Source organism: Lissotriton helveticus, chromosome 10, assembly GCF_964261635.1.
Source record: "Lissotriton helveticus chromosome 10, aLisHel1.1, whole genome shotgun sequence".
NCBI classification, from domain to species: Eukaryota; Metazoa; Chordata; class Amphibia; order Caudata; family Salamandridae; genus Lissotriton; species Lissotriton helveticus.
Window position 1 is genome coordinate 1,133,899,274 of NC_136071.1, and position 7,812 is coordinate 1,133,907,085.

Consider the following 7,812-nt stretch of genomic DNA (forward strand, 5'->3'; position numbering starts at 1 on the left):
TATCTTTGGCAGGGCACCTTTCTGGTGGTGGAGACACACTGGAAAGTAAGAAAGTTGGACATTATCTTCCGTTGGCAACACTAGATGACCTAAGTACACAAGGCACCTTGCACTGTGTCTTACCTAGCTCGCTCCCAGCCTGGGGATTCAATTGGGGGATTACATTCGTTTAAAAAGCTGTGAAATACAAATCCAGCCACCAGTGGGTCCAATTGAATTCTCACTCGTAACTCCTTCCGACCAAGTGAATGTGCTGCTGCTGCAGGTAATTATTCGGACTCACGAGACCACTATTCGAGGTCAAACAGCGCTATCAGTCTTTGAGACATCCTTCATCTTTTATAGGTGTAAATCCTCGACTTCATCCGTTTGATAAGCTGTGAAATACAAATCCAGCCACCAGTGGGCCCAATTGAATCCCCAGGCTGGGAGCGAGCTAGGTAAGACACAGTGCAAGGTGCCTTGTGTACTTAGGTCATCTAGTGTTGCCAACGGAAGATAATGTCCAACTTTCTTACTTTCCAGTGTGTCTCCACCACCAGAAAGGTGCCCTGCCAAAGATAGAACGCTACCCGCTGCGCATTGTCACTATAGACTTTATACAACTCTACACCCTCCAAGTGGCCTTGTAGACCAGTGGGGTAAGCTGTTTGAGGGAATGGTTGTTCACTCTTGAGTGCCATATAGGCCCCCGCTTGAATTTTTTCACTCAGAGACATTTCTTTTTTTCAGATACCTTATCGGCCTTGATGAGAGTCCCCCTTCCAACTTCTGATTAGGACTCGAAACGCGTTGGCCCATGTACAGAGTGTTGCTCTCACTAAATCTAAAAGTTGAGAAACCCTGTGTCTCAATTGGTTTATACACATTGTGCTTTATCAATCAAGTCGATTGTGATTAAATTTCAAGTATATATATGTATAGTACATTATACCGCACGCGCTGATTGTTTGAGCAACCTTTGTCTTTTTCTTCATTTTTTCTTCATTTTTTCCTTCCCTCCACTCACAATCTCTGTTCTGGTATTTTCACAAAAGTTTAATTTGCCAGATTTGTGTATATATGGACGTTTGCTGTTGAATGACTGTGACATGACTGACTAGTATGAATGATTTTTGTTACATAGGATATTGGTGTAGTATTTGTATATAAAATGTAAAATTTTGTTAAAAATAATAACGTCAAATTGAACAAATAAATCGCTATTGATTGGCAATATTGCAGGTTGAAATGAGCTTTCTTCTCTGTTGAGTGAATTGCATTCTAAATTGTGGTATCAGTTCAGGCACGTTCTTTTGTTATAGGTTATAGGTGCTCAGCCTAACTGATTAGAGCCAACTCTTTATTGTTCATACTGCATTTACAATGCGGCACACTGTGGCGCTTGGGTGGGCAGATGCATGATGCATCCCCGGTGGAATAGCGGCGCTTTGCTGGAGTGGTGTGGCAAGTGCGACCCCGCTCCAGCAAGGCTCGTGGGTGCACGATCGCTAACATGCTTCATCAATCCTTACACCTGCTTCAAGCAGGCACTGAGTTTTGACGCAGGATGGCCCTAAAAGTGACTGAGTAAAATCTTGTAGATTTCACTCAGTCACTTTTAGGAGGCGTTCCTGCACCGGATGCGTCACGTTGTAATTACCTAGCAGCATGGCGCTTTGATTGCTCCGCCGCTGCGTCACAAAAGTGACCCAATGGTGGTGTAAGAGAGGCGCAAGTGCCTTGTATATCTGCCCCTCAGTCTTTATGAACTTAATGGGGGTTGGGAGCACACTGCCTCACAGTCCCAGCACTGTTCGCCCCTTTGCATCCAGGTAAATGCAGTACACAGTTCAAACTTACTTCAAAATCATCTGGGGTTGCTGGAAATGCTGCCATGTTCCTTTCAGGTCACAGTACCACTCACAGGCACACAGCAACCCCAGATGATATTTCTTTGCTCTCTAAAACTGCTGCTCTCTACTGATGAAGCTCTCAATCCAGAAACACGTGTCTAGAGATATACAGCAATGTCTGCACCAACTTTGGTGAATAACTACAGATAATTTTGAAGTACGTTTGAACTGTGTACTGCATTTACCAGGATGCAAAGGGGCGAACTGTGCTGGGACTGTGAGGCAGTGTGCTCCCAACTCCCATTCTGTTTATGAACTTACATTACATGTATGTTCACTGTCATATGCTGAATTGAGTTTGACATGGACATCTCATGTGTATTATTGTGGCTTACGCAACTATTTTGGCCAAACCTCAACCTTGGCATTCTTGTGATCTGTGTGTCCTGTCACTGCTACATGTGCCAGTTCAAAAACCAGTCCACCAAAGGAGAACATGAAGAGTCCAGATTTAATAGATTTTGGCCATTGATATGGATTTGCAGCTATTTAACGTCTGGACAAGTGTCATCTGCTTTGTAGCATTGTATGGGACAAGCCGAATGTGGGTCACACATCCACATAGGGTCTGGACTACCCCTCTAGCTACATTGTGAGTCTAGTCTTTTGCCGTCCCCACACATCATCAAACAATCCAGTGCCACATATTGGTTTTGTTGACTTAAACGGTAGTGCAGTACACCAGTGAACAGTGGTGGGTGGTTGTGACAGCTACCTGTACATGTAAAATGTCATACAGGCCACTGAGGGTGAAACGTCTGTCAGTGGACACACCTTGAAAATTTAGGAACACTTAAGAGTGATGCAAGGATCTCAATGTCTGTCTTGACTCCATGGCACATGATGATCTGTCTCAATTGGAACCCAACTCTACAGGTGCAATGCAAATCACAACATCCAATACCCTATGGCCTGCCATGCGCACACTGGACAGTCTCTGGACCATAGCTCATCCAATGCACACATCAGTTATGATTTACTTGGTTCAATGGTAGTGGTGCTGGCAGAGCAGAATTCAATATGAATGCATGAGTGTGGCTCATTTACCCAGTTGTCATGAAGGAACTACAACTCCCAAAATGCACTCTGCCCTGTACAGTCCATATGCCACGGGGTGCTTCTTTAATCTTGGTTACTGCTGTTTGGACACGGAATTGGTGAATGGAGGCATGGGACACACAATGGTACCGCACTGTTTCACTCACATCATACTCCCAGACACATATTGCATATGATGCACTTACTAGGTCCCTGCTGCTCATGCTCCTCCAGCTGAGCATGGAGGGTTGGCCAAGCTGCTCGCAGGACCCTCCTGTACAGTGGGGAGAGGCGAGGACGATGCACATGGTGCTGGGAAGACAGGCCAGCCAGCTCCGTAGCCGTGTGACGGGCCCAGCGCTTTCGGTCCTCCCAGGGCTTGCGGCGCGCCCTAGCACTCCTGGTGGACACTCCCACTGTACTGCAGCGCTCGACGATGTTGACCCTAGCCTGGCCTGGGCTGCAGTGCTCAGTTGGTGCTCAGGGTCCCCATATAGCTGAGGACATTTCTCCAGCACCCCACCACCAAGATGTCTGATTCCCTTTCTGAGAAAGGGGGTGCTCTCTCCTCCTATTCCTCAGCCATTATGGGGAAATAAGTTTGAGGAGAGCAGCAGGATGCCTGAGTATCTAATCAGTGATAGAGGATGACTCAGAATGAACACAAAATGGCTGCTAACTACTTCCTGTGATGTATTTCCTGTCTCCCACTTCCTGTATAACATTGCCTGTATGAAATTATGTGTTCCAGCTTTTTTTCGGAATTTGCGGCCCGAAAACGTAGTTTCCAGATCCGGAGCGTCGTTTACACGCACGCGCATTACTCCGCGACACCGGAACTTACGATCTTGCGCCTTAACCTCCGAAAATGACCCAGAACACATTATATCATACAGGAGATGTTATACAGGAAGTGGGAGAAAGGAAATAGATCACAGGAAGTAGTTGGCAGCCATTTTGTATTCAGCCTGGTCCATCCACAATCAGTAATCAAATCCACTGCAATCCTGTTGTTCTGTTGTAGGAAAAAGTGAAATGACAGTGCAGGTGTGAATCATGAATATGTATCAAAAGGAGGAACAGATCATTTCCTGACATTTCTGCACAGACAGGGGGGGCTGACACAACATCAAACCCCAGTTTCATTTTCTCCTACTTTGCATTATGGGACATGTAGTCAATATTGAGTGCTCAGTATCAGAGTTGTGTGATGTGTTACGTAACATTGGTGTGGGGCAGTGTGGATACCTCACAGACACATGGTGGCAGATTTATGAGCCCTGTATGCCACATTTGCGCCACAGTTGCGTCACTTATGTGTCGCAGCGGCAGCGCAAAGCCAACGCCATGCTGTGGGGTATTTTCAACGTGACGCATCTGGGAAATGTGTCATGTTGTAAGGCCCTGCGCCACAGTTGAGCGTTTCTGCGCAGGGGGGAGGGGGCGTTCCAGCACAGGAACGCCTCCTAAAAGTGGCTGAGTGAAATCTACAAGATTTCACTCAGTCACTTTAATGGCCATGCTGCGTCAGAACCCTGCGCCTGCTTGTAGAAGGCGTAAGGATTGACGCAGCATGTTAGACATAGGGTCACCGCTTCCCTTGCTGGAGCTGCGTTGCGCTTGCGACGCAACTCCAGCAGTGCTTCACCTTTATGGCAGTATATGCGTCACACTTCTGTCTATATATGCCCCATGACGCGCTGCATTGTAAATGCAGCGCATCCATGATGGCGCTAGGGGTGTCTGCTGTGAGGCACAATAACTGGGGCATCCCTGCTGATATGCAGGGAAACACCAGTTATTGTAAATCTGACCCATGGTGCCTGATACTCCCATGACATCATCACTCACATTCATCATTTGAGGGTGAGTCAAATCTGTTGAGGTCACAGGCCTGAGTATGCAACCTTTTGTGATTTGGTGACCCATCCTTATGAGGTCCAGGTATGTCCCTCAGGACATGTATTGTTTGTCATCAGCGAGAATAGTTGGTTTTAGCGAAGTCCACTCCACTACATGGGCACATTACCTGAGACGCACTCCACCTTTTGACTACTGTCAGCGGCTGTGATTTGCATGCAGTTAGTGTGGCTTGCAAACTTGTCTCAGGGTGGGATTTAGTGACACTGTCATGTCTATCCAAGTTTCATCATTGACAAAAGACAGTAAACCACATGTTGTCCGTGACACTACAGGTTGCTCATGTGAAAAACGTGGCAACAAGCTGATCACAGACTTGCATGCCCTGACGTCGGTCATGTGCAATGGCCCGGTTTCCCACATTCAGAGCTAGCCAAGGTTTCAGAAGCATGTGTAAGCCATGCTTCAAAGCAATGTTGTGCAAAACACAACAGGCTAATATGATCTTGCACACAACTTCTGGGGAGTACAGAAGCGCACCCCCTGTACGGTCAAGACATCTGAATTGCGACTTCAACAGACCAAAAGTGCGCTCTATGATGGCTCGAGTACGTATGTGTGCCCTATTGTACCTACGCTGAGGTACAGTGTTTGCACGCCTGTAAGGGGTGAGGAGATGTGGGGAGAGTGCATACCCAGCATCGCCTGAGGGGGGAAGAAAGGGCAGTTGTTAACATTTCCCTCTTTGACTTGCACAGAACATGATCTATACGTTCGTACATGCAGTGTCTGTTGGGCCATGATTCTTATTGTACAATGGTTAATATTGGGGGGCATTCAGACATTTCAATGAAACATATCACTCATTTTTAGTGCTTTGAACTTATCCAGTAGCCACATGTTACCAAATTCTCCAGCAGTCATACGCCGGGCAAGAGGTGACATGCGGAATATGAAGCTGTCATGGGTACTGCCTGGGAACACTGCATGCACATTGATGAACCTCCCACTGGCATCACAGACAGCCTGCACATTGATGGAATACCATCTGTGTCTGTTGCGGAGGATGCGTGCAATGTGGCGATGTGGCTGAAGGGCCACATGGGTGCAATCAATTGCATCCAGCACACGTGGGAATTGTGCAAGGAGATAAAAATCTCTTGCTGCTGTTTGTCTCATGGCCAGTGTATGTGGCATTTGTATGTAGTTGGGGGCTCTAGCAGTGATGCATCTCAGTACCTGATGCAGGCACCGCGACTGGCTCACCTGGGAAATGCCCACTTGGTCACTGGAGACCCTTTGGAAGGACCCAGTGTCAAAGAAGTGGAGACCAGAAAGGATCTTGAGATATGCTAGTATTGCATGTGAGCAGCAGGTCACAGAGTCAAGTTCCTGCTCCCACTCACATACAATATCCAAGATGACTTCTGGAGGGAAACGGTACCTGGCCCTTACATCCTGGCTGGACATTCCAAATAGGTTGATCCTCTGTCTGAAGATCCTCTCTGCTCTCCTCCTCCTCTTCAAGTAGTTTTGCCGCATGGCATGGGGCAGTGCTACAAACACATTCAGTGACATCCTGAAAGGGTTTGTTTGTGTCTGCTCTGCATTCATACATGCTGCAGGGCTGGGATTGGCTGCAGTGTGTCAGGTGATCCATGGTGGGGATGGTAGGCACTTGTACAGGTGTTTACCCTTGGCTAACATAACCAACTGCCAAAATTCGTATCTTCCTGCCCGGAATCGGATTTTCCTGCCCGGAATCATAAATTACAGGACTATGCTGGAAATTGCGGGCCGGAATCGTAAATTCCGCCATAGAGCCGTAAATTCCAGCCCGGTGGTGGAAATTACGGCCCGGATGTGGACGTAAAGTTAGTAGTCGTAAGTCTGTTATGTGAATACTGAAAGTAGTAAGTTCATTCTGTGAATCCCGAAAGTAGTACGTTCATTCTGTGAATCCCGAAAGTAGTAAGTGCATTCTGTGAATACCAAAATGGAGTAAGTGCATTCTGTGAATACCAAATTGTAGTAAGTTTAGGATTTAGTCTTAAGTTCATTCTGTGAATCAGGCCCACAGTGTTTAAAAACTAATTACACTTTGGAGCAAATGTGTGGAGGAGCATGCAGGGAATGATTTGAGAAAAAATCTGTTTCCTGACTAGTAACCCGAGTGGATGCCAGTCCCATTAGTAGGATTTAAAAAATGTTCTCTTACTACTCCTTGTTACGTACTTGTGAAAAGTTGGCATTTTTGATAGTGCGTTTGTTTTGTGAAGGAATTGCTTTCATTGACTATCAATACATATCAGCCTGTTGTGGTTCATTAAACACAGAAGGGTGTGTAATGCAACAAAAAAAATACAGTTTCCAGTGTAGGTGTATTTGCCTTGGTGCGTTGCATTTTGGGGCTCCTACACCCTTTGGTGAGATCACGCGGGTGATTGCTGTTGTTGCTAAATCCAAGGTCAGCAAGAGGGCACGTCTGTACCTAGTTTCAAAGACTGGCGCTTGGAAGGAACTCACCCAAGCCCAGTATCTCGTTCTTGTTTCTCAACAGCACCTATTGATTTTGTTGGGAAAGTCATGTCCAAGGCCTGTTCCCTGATAAATGTGCTTTCATTTGTATGTGTCTAGTTTATTGTGACACATTGCATTTTTCGATAGAAGCAAAAAAATGACATTTTAAACCCACACTATTGAGTACACTCGTCTAGAGAAGCACACTTTTCGGGAAACTAAATCGACCTCATGTTTTTGCATGCTGGATTACACTCTAAAAAAGTTGAACCGTCCGTATACCGATACTGTAAAAATCAACCCTGCATTTACTTACAGTCTTAGCGATTGTACGTGCAGACTTTAACAAAGATAAGTGACCTGGAGTATAAACTCAGATTTAATAACTTACTGTTCTGACAATCGCGCAGCATACCTTGCTGTAACTGCTGTTGCTGCCCAGCGCTATACCTAAATTTTAAGAATTGCACAGAACGCTCGCACTGCTCTCACTTTAAAA